Consider the following 12800-nt stretch of genomic DNA (forward strand, 5'->3'; position numbering starts at 1 on the left):
GAATGAATTTCTGTAGGGAGGTTACACTAAATTAGATTCATATTCATACTGTTTATTAAATTTTTTTGTGGGGAGGTTACACTTGGCGACAACCGGCCAGGATCGTATTTCTTTGAGAATCTCTGAGAAGTATATATCTGCTCTTATTTACTTAAATGTAGTTTGCATCTGGCGCAACGCATTTACCAATTAGTCACTCTTTCTTTCACAGATCATCGGCAATTTATTGCTCTTTGTTGTAATTGTGTTTGTTCCATTTTTGCTTTGTCTTTGTTTCATTTTTGTGCTTAATTTTGATTTGTGAAAAATGCCACGAAAAACGGTTAACAGTACATCGCGATGTGCAATGAGTGAAATAGCCGACTCGAATAATTTGACCGATAATACTTCCGACACTCAGGGTAATAATGATAATCCTCCATTTACGGACAATCAGTGCGTATCGATCACTAATATTGATTTTGATCCTAATGATGAGCAAACAAATGCAATTATGTCTGGAGTAAATGTAACAATTGATGACGCGACACGTTCCGATACAATGAACGCTGCCCAGTTTGACACACCCGGTTTGCAAAATTTGAATTGTGAACAGATAAATTCTTCTCACGAAGATGAACAATGTAGTCAAAATACGTCAGATTTATTTGATTCCGAGGTAGTGACCCACAGTGCACACCCGACTGGCAAACCTTTTCAAGAATTACAGAATGACCAAATGGTTACAGAAAACGTGACAAATGCAGATACACCAACACACAGCATAGAAAATAGAGTCGCTGATTTTGGCTGGGATCAAGTTATGGCAGTATTGCTACAACTTAATAAAAAAATAGACAACAATTCCAAACAGTCGAAGAAAGAACAAGACGACAATTACAAACGACTCAATGAATCGAACAAACAGTTGAATGAAAATCTCAAACAACAAATTAATGAAAGTCTCGAACAGTTGAATGATAAGCAAGATAACAATTTTAAACAACTTAATGAACAGAACAAACAACTTAATTAACAGAACAAACAACTTAGTGAACAGATTACAGCCGTTGCCGCGCAATGTCATGATACTAAAGAACAATTACGTGAGGAAATTAAGGCTTGTGCTAGGATCAGTAGTGAAGAAATTAGATCTGTGGCTCAAGAATTAAGGAATACGCAAGCAGCTACAACGAAATTACTTAGAGATGAAATTAGTGCAGTCGCTAAACAATGCTCTGAAAACGCAACACAGTTACGCGACGAGTTTAAATTAATGTCAGCAGAACTTTCACGTACACTGGATGCGAAAGTAGACGCGAAATTTGACCAAGAGAACAGCCAAATTGACGAACGTTTTAATCACCACCTACAAAACAGTGAAACGCGTTACCGTAAATTTATACAGGAACAGAATAAAGTAAAGCGACAAATCATGGAAACAATTACTGCACAGAGACAGGAAGATAAGCGTAAATTGTTTACGAAAGCAAAAACATACGTAGACAACAATATTGCTACAGTATCAGACGAAATCAAACAGTTGAACACCGAATTGCATGATGAAATCTCCGATCTTAAAACAAAAACAGACACACACACACATTAGACTTTCAGACAATGACCAACAGACTTGAAAAGTTGGAACTAATACAGGATCCCGATGCCATCAAAGCATACGTTGAAAAATTGAACGAAACCACACGTAAAATACAAAAAGAAATTAATGCTTGTGATAATAAAAACGATGATCAGGTAAAAGCACTGACTGAAAAATATGATGAATTGGCCAGTCGTGTTGATGTTATCGAAAGTAATAATGACACCAAATCAGACGATACGTCACCTGTTTCGTTTTATCAAACACCCGAATTTCAAAATTTACAGCAGACGATCAGTGATATAGGTTCGTCCAATAATACATTACGTAGAAAATTGTCATCTTTACAGCACGAAGAGGTAATTTACAGAGAGTATGTGAGTTAGATTCCGAACAGTCGCAGACAAATAGATTCTCGTACAATCCTGAACCTGCTCAGACATACACAGACGATAATTTTGATTACAAGCACTTTCTATCTGTTAGGAAATTACGGTATTTAAAAATGACAGAGCACAGGTACACGCTTTGAACTGGATACGAAAATTTATTTTTGTACTTTCACCAGCTTGGCCTGTAACGCAGAAACTAGCTTTGGACAGGATACAACAATTTGTTTTGGAATTTTCACCGGCATTACCTGTAACGTAGAAACTAAAATTTATTTGCAGCGCGTAATAGACCTCAGGGGATTCGTTACACTTCAATGAATATGTGCCGTAGCGTGCACAGGGCCCCGAGCCGTAGTAGTGCTATTTCATCTTTAGTTTTCTGCACTGCTGCCTTCTCTTTTACTATCCTTTATATCTATCAAAACAGCTCTTCAACTATCGATCTATCTATAATTATGAAAGAGTAAAGAAAACCTGATGTGACAAATTTTACCTGAAAGTGACAGTTTTCTTTAGACACTCCCGAAATGACAAGAACTACCAGCATAATTTTAATAACAAACAAAATTTTAATTATCAGTATCGTCAAAATTATCAGGAACAGGAACCACATTTTGGTAACAATGCAGGTTTTTTTCCGCAACACCATCAAAGCCAGCCGGTTAGCATACCTAACCAACAATGTAATGTGCAAGGTCAACCAAGCTTTAATGTTTCGCCGCCTACACGTATAGTGTCGGCTCCACCAAATAGTAACGCACAGCAACAAGGAAATCAGTACCTACAGAAAACACACCATTTCAACTCGTATCACAACGCGCCGTATAGCAATGATTATCATGACAGACATAAAAGTAATGAGCACAATTTTCAGCGTACGTTTAATAACAGTCGGTCTTATCAGCAGCAAAATCATCCGCAACAACAGATTATCATGAATGAACCAGACAGTAGATATCATCCCGAACGTAATACGTCAGGAAGAAATAACAGAACAGTACAAATAGTCGAAATGCCACAGCATCCTCCCGCAAATAATAGCACGTCAGATAGAATTTGACTAGATACAGTACAGGTTGCATCTTCCAGCAACGTAAGCAATACTTTTGACACACAGAATCTTGTTCACGAAAATGTTATTACTTTTGACGACATCCGAGACACTCTTTTGCAGGAAAAAACCAGTTATTCAAAAAACCATTTCACACCCTGTCATTGAAGTAAAGATTGGATCATCCAAATTTTCAGCAGTAATCGATTCTGGATCACCTATGTCAGTTATAAATGAGGAAACTTTCAACGAATGTAACAAAGAGAATACCTATCCTACGTTACCATTAGGCAAAACTAAAGTAAAAGGAGCAGTATCTGGTAAAGGAGTAGATGTAAAATTACAGACACATTTATCATTTTCTATTGCAGGTCATACGTTTCACTCAAATTTTTGGATTGTTCCCTTACTGACAACAGACGTTATTTTAGGTACGAATTTTCTGGTACAACATGACGCAATTATTGACTTTCAAAATTCCTATTTAATGTTAAAGGATGAAAATGTACAACTGGCATTAGAATTTCAGCACTCTTTATCTGCAGAAGAACAAACAATTAATCGGACAGAGGTCATTTCTGCATCACGTAACATAGACTGTCATTCCACATTGTTAACAGATACGTACGTACACAACTATAATACTCCAGATGAAACCGACTATGACGTTATACAGATGATTTCTGATAAAGTTAAACAGAGCAGTGCAAATACAGATGACGAACGCACGCAACTACGCAAAATTCTTTTACAGCAAGCTCCAGTTTTTGACAACGTCCCTGGTACTATGTCCGGTTTTATGTATGAATTTCAAGTTAAACAGCACGACACATTTAAAACCAAACATTATCCCATTCCGTATATTCATAGAGAACAAGTTAAGAAAGAATTGCAAGCTATGCTTGACCAAGGAATTATTGAACCGGCAGTTAGTCCGTACATAAACCCGCTCCATATTGTTAAGAAAAAGGATGGTTCACTTCGCCTCGTACTTGATTCGCGTCACATCAACGACATTATTATTAATGAAACAGATCGCCCACAGACACTAGAAGAACTTCTACAGAAATTTCATGGTACTGCTATTTATTCCACATTAGATTTGAAATCGGGATTTTGGCAAATTCAACTCCAATCTGACTGCAGAAAGTACACGGCTTTTCTCTGTTTTGGTGACTTTTATCAATTTTGTAAATTACCGTTCGGTTTAACAATTTCTTCAGCAGCATTTATTCGCGGTTTGAATACTATACTTCCGACAGAACTTAAAGAAAGAATCACAACGTATGTAGACGACATTCTTATTGCAGAAGCTAACTGGTCTGAACACAATCTGATTCTTGAACAACTGTTACGAACTTTTCGTGCACAAGGACTCACAGTTAATCTCAGTAAATCTCAATTTGGTAAGACTTCTATAAAATTTCTTGGACATGTAATTTCAGCAGAAGGCATTGCGCCTGACCCGGAAAAACTTCAAGCTTTACGTGACATTACTGTACCTACGACGAAGAAACAACTACGCAGCTTTTTGGGTTTAATTAATTTTTTCCGTAAATTAATTCATTACTCTGCTTTAGACACTCCTAGATTATGTCAATTGACAGGTAAAAACACTATTTGGTCCTGGGATAGCCAAGCACATTCTGAATTTGTGAACCTGAAAGAAGCTTTGTTGAATGCACCACTTTTATCACGTCCAGATGTTACTAGAAATTTTTCCATTGCCACCGACAGTTCTAACACCGCTTAAGGCGTACACATTTTTCAGGAAATTGAAGAAGATGATTGTTGTTGTTGTGGTCTTCAGTCCTGAGACTGGTTTGATGCAGCTCTCCATGCTACTCTATCCTGTGCAAGCTTCTTCATCTCCCAGTACCTACTGCAACCTACATCCTTTTGAATCTGCTTAGTGTATTCATCTCTTGGTCTCCCTCTACGATTTTTACCCTCCACGCTGCCCTCCAATACTAAATTGGTGATCCCTTGATGCCTCAGAACATGTCCTACCAACCGGTCCCGTCTTCTGGTCAAGTTGTGCCACAAACTTCTCTTCTCCCCAATCCTGTTCAGTACTTCCTCATTAGTTATGTGATCTACCCATCTAATCTTCAGCATTCTTCTGTAGCACCACATTTCGAAAGCTTCTATTCTCTTCTTGTCCAAACTATTTATCGTCCATGTTTCACTTCCATACATGGCTACACTCCATACAAATACTTTCAGAAATGACTTCCTGATACTTAAACCTATACTCGATGTTAACAAATTTCTCTTCTTCAGAAACGCTTTCCTTACCATTGCCAGTCTACATTTTGTATCCTCTCTACTTCGACTATCATCAGTTATTTTGCTCCCCAAATACCAAAACTCCTTTACTACTTTAAGTGTCTCATTTCCTAATCTAATTCCCTCAGCATCACCCGACTTAATTCGACTACATTCCATTATCCTCGTTTTGCTTTTGTTGATGATCATCTTATATCCTCCTTTTAAGACAGTGTCCATTCCGTTCAACTGCTCTTCCAAGTCCTTTGCTGTCTGTGACAGAATTACAATGTCATCGGAGAACCTCAAAGTTTTTATTTCTTCTCCATGGATTTTAATACCTACTCCGAATTTTTCTTTTGTTTCCTTTACTGCTTGCTCAATATACAGATTGAATAACATCGGGGAGAGGCTACAACCCTGTCTTACTCCCTTCCAAACCACTGCTTCCCTTTCATGTCCCTCGACTCTTCTAACTGCCATCTGGTTTCTGTACAAATTGTAAATAGCCTTTCGCTCCCTGTATTTTGCCCCTGCCACCTTTAGAATTTGAAAGAGAGTATTCCAGTCAACATTGTCAAAAGATTTCTCTAAGTCTACAAATGCTAGAAATGTAGGTTTGCCTTTCCTTAATCTTTCTTCTAAGATAAGTCGTAAGGTCAGTATTGCCTCACGTGTTCCAGTGTTTCTACGGAATCCAAACTGATCTTCCCCGAGGTTGGCTTCTATTAGTTTTTCCATTCGTCTGTAAAGAATTCGTGTTAGTATTTTGCAGCTGTGACTTATTAAACTGATAGTTCGGAAATTTTCACATCTGTCTCAACACCTGCTTTCTTTGGGATTGGAATTATTATATTCTTCTTGAAGTCTGAGGGTATTTCGCCTGTTTCATACATCTTGCTCACCAGATGGTAGAGTTTTGTCAGGACTGGTTCTCCCAAGGCCGTCAGTAGTTCCAATGGAATGTTGTCTACTCCGTATACAGTAATTAAAAACATCGCCTTTGCGAGTCGCATTCTGTCACCTGCTGAACGCAATTATTCTGCCACAGAACTTGAAACATTATGTGTTGTATGGGCATTTACGAGATTTCGGCATTTTCTTTATGGAAGACACACTGCCGTTTACACAGATCATAGAGCTATACAGTTTTTACTTTCCGCTAAATTTACACACGACAGATTAAGCAGATGGAAACTTTATTTACAGGAATTTAATTTTACGATTGTTCACATTCCCGGTACACAAAATATTGTAGCAGACGCACTATCCCGTTCCCTCAGCAACAATCAGCAAGACATCGCAACCAACTTCTGCAAAGTAAATTTCAGCGTCACGTATATTCAACAAGTTGCATTTGAAAATTTCATTTCGTCGTCATTACGAGACATAGCGCAAGAGCAGAGTAAAGACAACGTATAGAAAGAAATTAAACACCTTTGGGAAGATAGGAATAATGTTACCATTCGAAACAATTACACTGTACGCAGTAATATTCTTTTTCGCCACTCTCACCCTGACAGCAACAATTGTTTCAAATGGTTCAAATGGCTCTGAGCATTATGGGACTTAACTGCTGAGGTCACCAGTCCCCTAGAACCTAGAACTACTTAAATCTAACTAACCTAAGGACATCACACACATTCATGCTCGAGGCAGGATTCGAACCTGCGACCGTAGCGGTCCCTCGATACCAGACTTTAGCGCCTAGAACCGCTCGGCCCCCACGGCCGGCAGCAACAATTATTTATTATGCATTCCTGACGAGCTTGTTTAACAAATTAATTTGGTATACTCATTTAAGTTACGCACATTACGGAGCCAGAAAATGTTTTCTTATACTGAGACAGAACTGTTATTTTACCAACATGGAGAAACGTATTCGACGAGTTTTAGCGTCATGTAAAATTTGCCAGAAAGCTAAGTCAGATACGACTTCACATATTCCTCCATTACATCCCATTGTACCTGTTAAATTGAGACACATGGCCGCTGTAGACATTTTTGGTCCGATTCCCAGAGCTAATAGAGGTTTTTGCTACATCTTTGTCGCTGTTGAACTCACTTAAAAATTTGTTACCTTCACTCCGTTACGCAAAGCTACTGCTAAAACTGTTTCGAAAGCATTTGTAAAACATTTTTTATTCCATGTAGGGCATGTATTGAAAGTAATTTCCGACAATGGATCACAGTTTCGATCTGCTATATGGAGACATATGTTATGAGCTAGAAACATTTCTCCGATCTATATATCCAGGTACCATGCTTCTTCGAACACTTGTGAACGACTAATGAAAGAAATTGGTAAACTATGTAGAATATACTGCCATAAAAAACATATTCATTGGGACACACACATACTCTCATTCCAGGATATAATTAATTCCATGCCAAATGAATCTACTATGCTATCTCCGACTGTTATATTAAAAAATGTTGAATCACTTAACAAAATTAAAGAATTAGTAACCTTTCCTACATCTCGTCGACTACGACACCATGAAATAATTGACATTGCGCTGAACAACATCAAACGTGCCGCAGAGCGTCGGAGAAGACAGCAACAACAGGTTTGTACACGCCGTGACTTTCACATTGGACAGAAGATATTAGTACGCACACATTATTTATCTAACAGAGGAAAGAGTAGATGTAGTAAATTTGAGCTTCTATACGCAGGTCCATATGGAATTCGCAGCATTCCTCACCCCAATGTAGTACACGTCGAAACTCTGAGAACCAGAAAAAGCAAAGGCAATCACCATGTCTCCAATATTAAACCCTTTATTGAATGAACATACTTTATGATTTATCAGACTGTAATGCCATTTGCAGATATTTATATGAACACTTACTGATGATTATCATATTTTTTCTTGGCAAGTGCCCGGCAAGGTAAGGTTAGCAGGTCGCTTTTCTTGTCGTTACACATCAGACCATGCACATTTTTTCCAGATAAACTTACACATTTTATGACCAATTATGCAATTCTATCTAGTGACATATTAATTTTATCAAATTCTTTCTCCATTAAAGTCTTCAACTCTCGCCTCTATCAACTACACAACATACAAGCTGAACACAAAGAAAGCCATTTCTTGTCGTTATATATCAGACCGTGTACATTTTCCATTTTTTCATGTATGTATGATTGTTTTCCTGTTTGTTTGTATGCACTATGAAATGTTTAAGATGTAACAAACACCAGTTGACTTTGACATTTTGCCTTATGATATCTCAACATCGTGACTATTTTACATTTTTTTGCTACCACATTATGATACTCTGTGTACATTTTTGCACCTGAACACTGTCTATGTTTTTGACATAATACGTTTCCTGTCATGCTATGCTGTATGCTTAATTATATCACTAGAAACCACTTATTATTTAATGGGTATATGATTTAAATGCAAGATATTAATCCTTATTCATCATTTTCAGAAAGCAATAACGTGTAAAAGAAATAAATTAAACAAACCACAGTGGATTACTATGAAATGGGAATTCCACCTTCGGAATGAACGAAAGAAGATGCAATACCTCATCACGAAGAGTAAATGGATCAGAATTAACAAGCATTAACAAGAATATACTATACACATCGTATGATAGCAGTCTTAACTAATTATTTTTCTTTCAGAATACGAGGCGATTGATGCAGGCTGTCAGACAGAACTACACATCTTAGTTTTAGTGATGAAATATGCTAGAAATAAGAAACTCTATACTATGAATTGTTGTATGAAGTAAATGGTAATATGAATAATGAATAATGAAGTGTCTTTTTGCAGATGATAATGAATGACGATGAATAGTTATATGAAGAAAATGGTAATATGAATAATGATGTTTTTCTTTGCAGGTGATGATAGTGATAAATTTTATATGGCCACTTAACGCACCACTTTTGAGTTTTTCATTGCATATGAGAATAATGATGAAGTTTATATATTTACTGTTAGTTAAGAAATGCTATGTAGTTATTTAAGTATTTGTTGCAGTTCGTTTTGACAGTATGTCTTATGTCGCATGGTATAATGACTGAATGTTTAGAAAAGGACAGCTAGAGTACATACATATTGAGTACGCATTTCATTACCTGTTAATTCGAAGTTCACTACTTTTCAGAATAATATGCGTTTCTTCTTTCAGCTTAATAATCCATTTTGTATTTTTTTCTAGATGAAGCTATTCATGAAATTAATGTGCTATAAGTAGTTAGTCATTAAACCTGTTCTAGTACTTGCACTTTTTTACCCATTTGTGTGTGTCATTCACGAATGTGATCAAATATACTCTACTTGTTTCATAACCTTGTTACAGCTGACTCATGACGAATGACATTACTAATCGTTATTTGCAGCAATAAGTCAAAATCAAATATTTTCATGCCCCAGCAATTAATTATCGATACCAACGCAATGCATTGCTAGCACAAAAAAAATGTATTACCAGTCCCAAATAATGCTACCAGTTTAAGAGAGTTCTGAGTAATACTGAATGATGTTTTCTAACCACAGACCTTGAATAATAGTTATAGTGTGTTGCATTTTAAATATGTCCTATGTCACTTGAATGATGAGTTCTGAGTAACACTGAATGATGTTTTGTAATAATGCATAAATACTATGCCAATAATTTCTATAAATAATATTTTTGTTATACTCTATAAATGCTATGCTAATAATTAACTCTCATATTGAATGATGACTTCCGATGGTTTGTAACTGGCCAATGAGTGCCAATAATTATTTTAAATATGTCGTATGTCACTTGAATGAAAAAAAAAGTTTTGTAATATTCAATACTTGCTATACGTTTAGTAACTGGCCAATGAATGCCACTGTTTCTTATATTTTTAATTTGTATTATGTCACTTACATGCTATTATATATGAATACCAGTAGCTTGATGCTACACTCATTAGCTCCTGTTTTGAATGATGACTTCTGATGATTTGTAACTGGCCAAGGAGTGCCAATAATTATTTTAAATATGTCGTATGTCACTTGAATGATGAAAAATGTTTTGTAATATTCAATACTTGCTATATGTTTAGTAACTGGCCAATAAATGCCACTGTTTCTTATATTTTAAATTTGTATTATGTCACTTACATGCTATATATATGAATACCAGTAGCTTGATGCTACAATCATTAGCTCCTGTTTTGAATGATGACTTCTGATGGTTTGTAACTGGCCAATGAGTGCCAATTTTCACTGTAATCAGATGATTTATGAACATTATTCTGTAATACTTCATACATAGTACAGAAATGTTTAGTAACTAGGCGATGATTGCCACCAATTACTCAAATCGGTTGATAGACTGGTGTAATTCTCAATGATGACTAGCATAAGACTTAATGTCCTTCACCTTCTGACCTAATTACCAGAAATTATTGCAATAACCGTTTGTCCTGTCCATCCTTATGATCATGGAGCACCATATTTGGTTTTTGCACTAATTCCACGTTGATGAAAGAGTGTGGTGTTGACACATTATGCTGTCCACCACCTTAAACAATGGAGATGTTATTATGGTTATACTATTTGGTGTAACTAATGTACTACCAAAATGATAAAATACAATATTGATACAACATTTCAGTGTCTTGGCTACACTGATTAATACTTCAGGGAAGAGAACTTCAGATTGTCTCACTTGGTGTTGTGCTTCTGTAGAAAGATATGGACTTTCAGTGCAGCTACGTGCAACCTACTGTGCTACAACCATGATGCAATCCTTCCCTTTCCTATCCTAGTATTGTAAAATGGTAAAAAATATATATACAGTGCATGTGCACTTTATGTCATTTGTTAATATGATTTGTACTCATTGCGAGTAGTCTGGTGTATCGTGTTGGCTGGGCCGGTCGTGGTGCACCGATGGCAGAGCGTGAGCGTTATAGTATAAGGTAAAAGCAGCCTCACGCATATCTAGTAATGTTATGTGAACTCCCATGTAAATCTTTTAAAAAAGTCCTAATAATAATCTTTGTCATATAAAGTAATTTCTAACAAGCATTCATTTCAATTTAAAGAATTTACTTATTTCTCCAATCCATGATCATTCCGATTGTTGCAAAAGAAAAATCAGTTGCTTCCTTTCATAAATCACAAATGTATAGGCCAGCATTGCACAGAGCTGTGCCGGAAAAATTTTTGGTAAGAGCAGATATATTCGTCGTTTTTATTGAGGTAAGAATTTTTGCTTTTTTATTCAGAATGATCTCACAGGGCCATGACGCAGCTCTGCTGTCGTCCAAAAATTTACCAGGTTACTGAATTTATTTTTTATTACAAGGTTTAGGAATTTTTCTGTTTCGAGCTTACATTAAATGAGAAAAGAATTCTGTGGGTACATTAAATGGGAAACAAATTTTGTGTGGAGGTTAAATGTGAATGAATTTCTGTAGGGAGGTTACACTAAATTAGATTCATATTCATATTATTTATTATATTTTTTTTTGTGGGGAGGTTACAAACCCCCCAATGTTAGAACATTACAGAGAAACACGTCCTCCATAAAGCAACTTCCTGTCTCCAACTATTGTTATAGATTATGCTCTGACGTTTTTCTAAGGGAAGGTGTGGGAAAATATGAAGAGCGTTAGAAAGCAAATATGTCATTTCATATAGCATAACCCTGAAATATGTAAAAACATGCAATCGTAGTGAAATATCTAAAAATATATAACGATACAATGAAGTACACTGAGATGACACAAGTCACGAAGTACCTTCAAATATCGTGTCGGAGTTCATTTCGTGTAGAGCAGCAACTCGACATGGCAAGGACTCAGCAACTCGTTGAAACTCCCTGCAGAAATACCGAGCCGTCGCCTCTGTATCCGTCCATAATGGCGAAAAGGTTGCAGATGAAGGATTTTGAGCACAAACTGGACTCTTGATTATGTCACATAAATGCTCAACGACATTACTGTAGGGCGATAAGGATGGCCAAACAATTCGCTGAAAGTGTCCAGAATGTTCTTCAAACCAACTGCGAGCAATTGTGGCTCGGTGATACGGCGCACTGTGATCCACAAAAATTCCATCGCTGTTTGGGAACATGAAGTCCTTGTATGGCTACAAATGGTCTTCAAGTAACCGAACATCCGGAGGACCCGGTCTAGTCAAAGCAAACACAGACCACACCATTTTCGAGCTACCGCCAACTTGCACAGTGCCTTGTTGACAATTTGGGTCCATGGCTTCTTGGGGTCATACTCGGACCCTATCATCAGTTCTTACCAACAGAAGTCTGGATTTATCTGATCATGCCACGGTTTTCCAGTCGTCTAGGGTTCAACTGATACGGTCAGGAGCCCAGGAGAGGCGCTGCAGGCGATGTCGTGCTGTCAGCAAAGACACTCGCGTCGGTCTTCTGCTGCCATATCCCATCAACGCCAAATTTCGCTGCACTGTCCTGAGGGATACGTTCGTCGTACATCCCACGTTGATTTCTACGGTTATTTCTAGCAGTGTTGCTTGTCTGTTAG

Source organism: Schistocerca nitens, chromosome 7 (assembly GCF_023898315.1).
Source record: "Schistocerca nitens isolate TAMUIC-IGC-003100 chromosome 7, iqSchNite1.1, whole genome shotgun sequence".
Lineage (NCBI taxonomy): Eukaryota > Metazoa > Arthropoda > Insecta > Orthoptera > Acrididae > Schistocerca > Schistocerca nitens.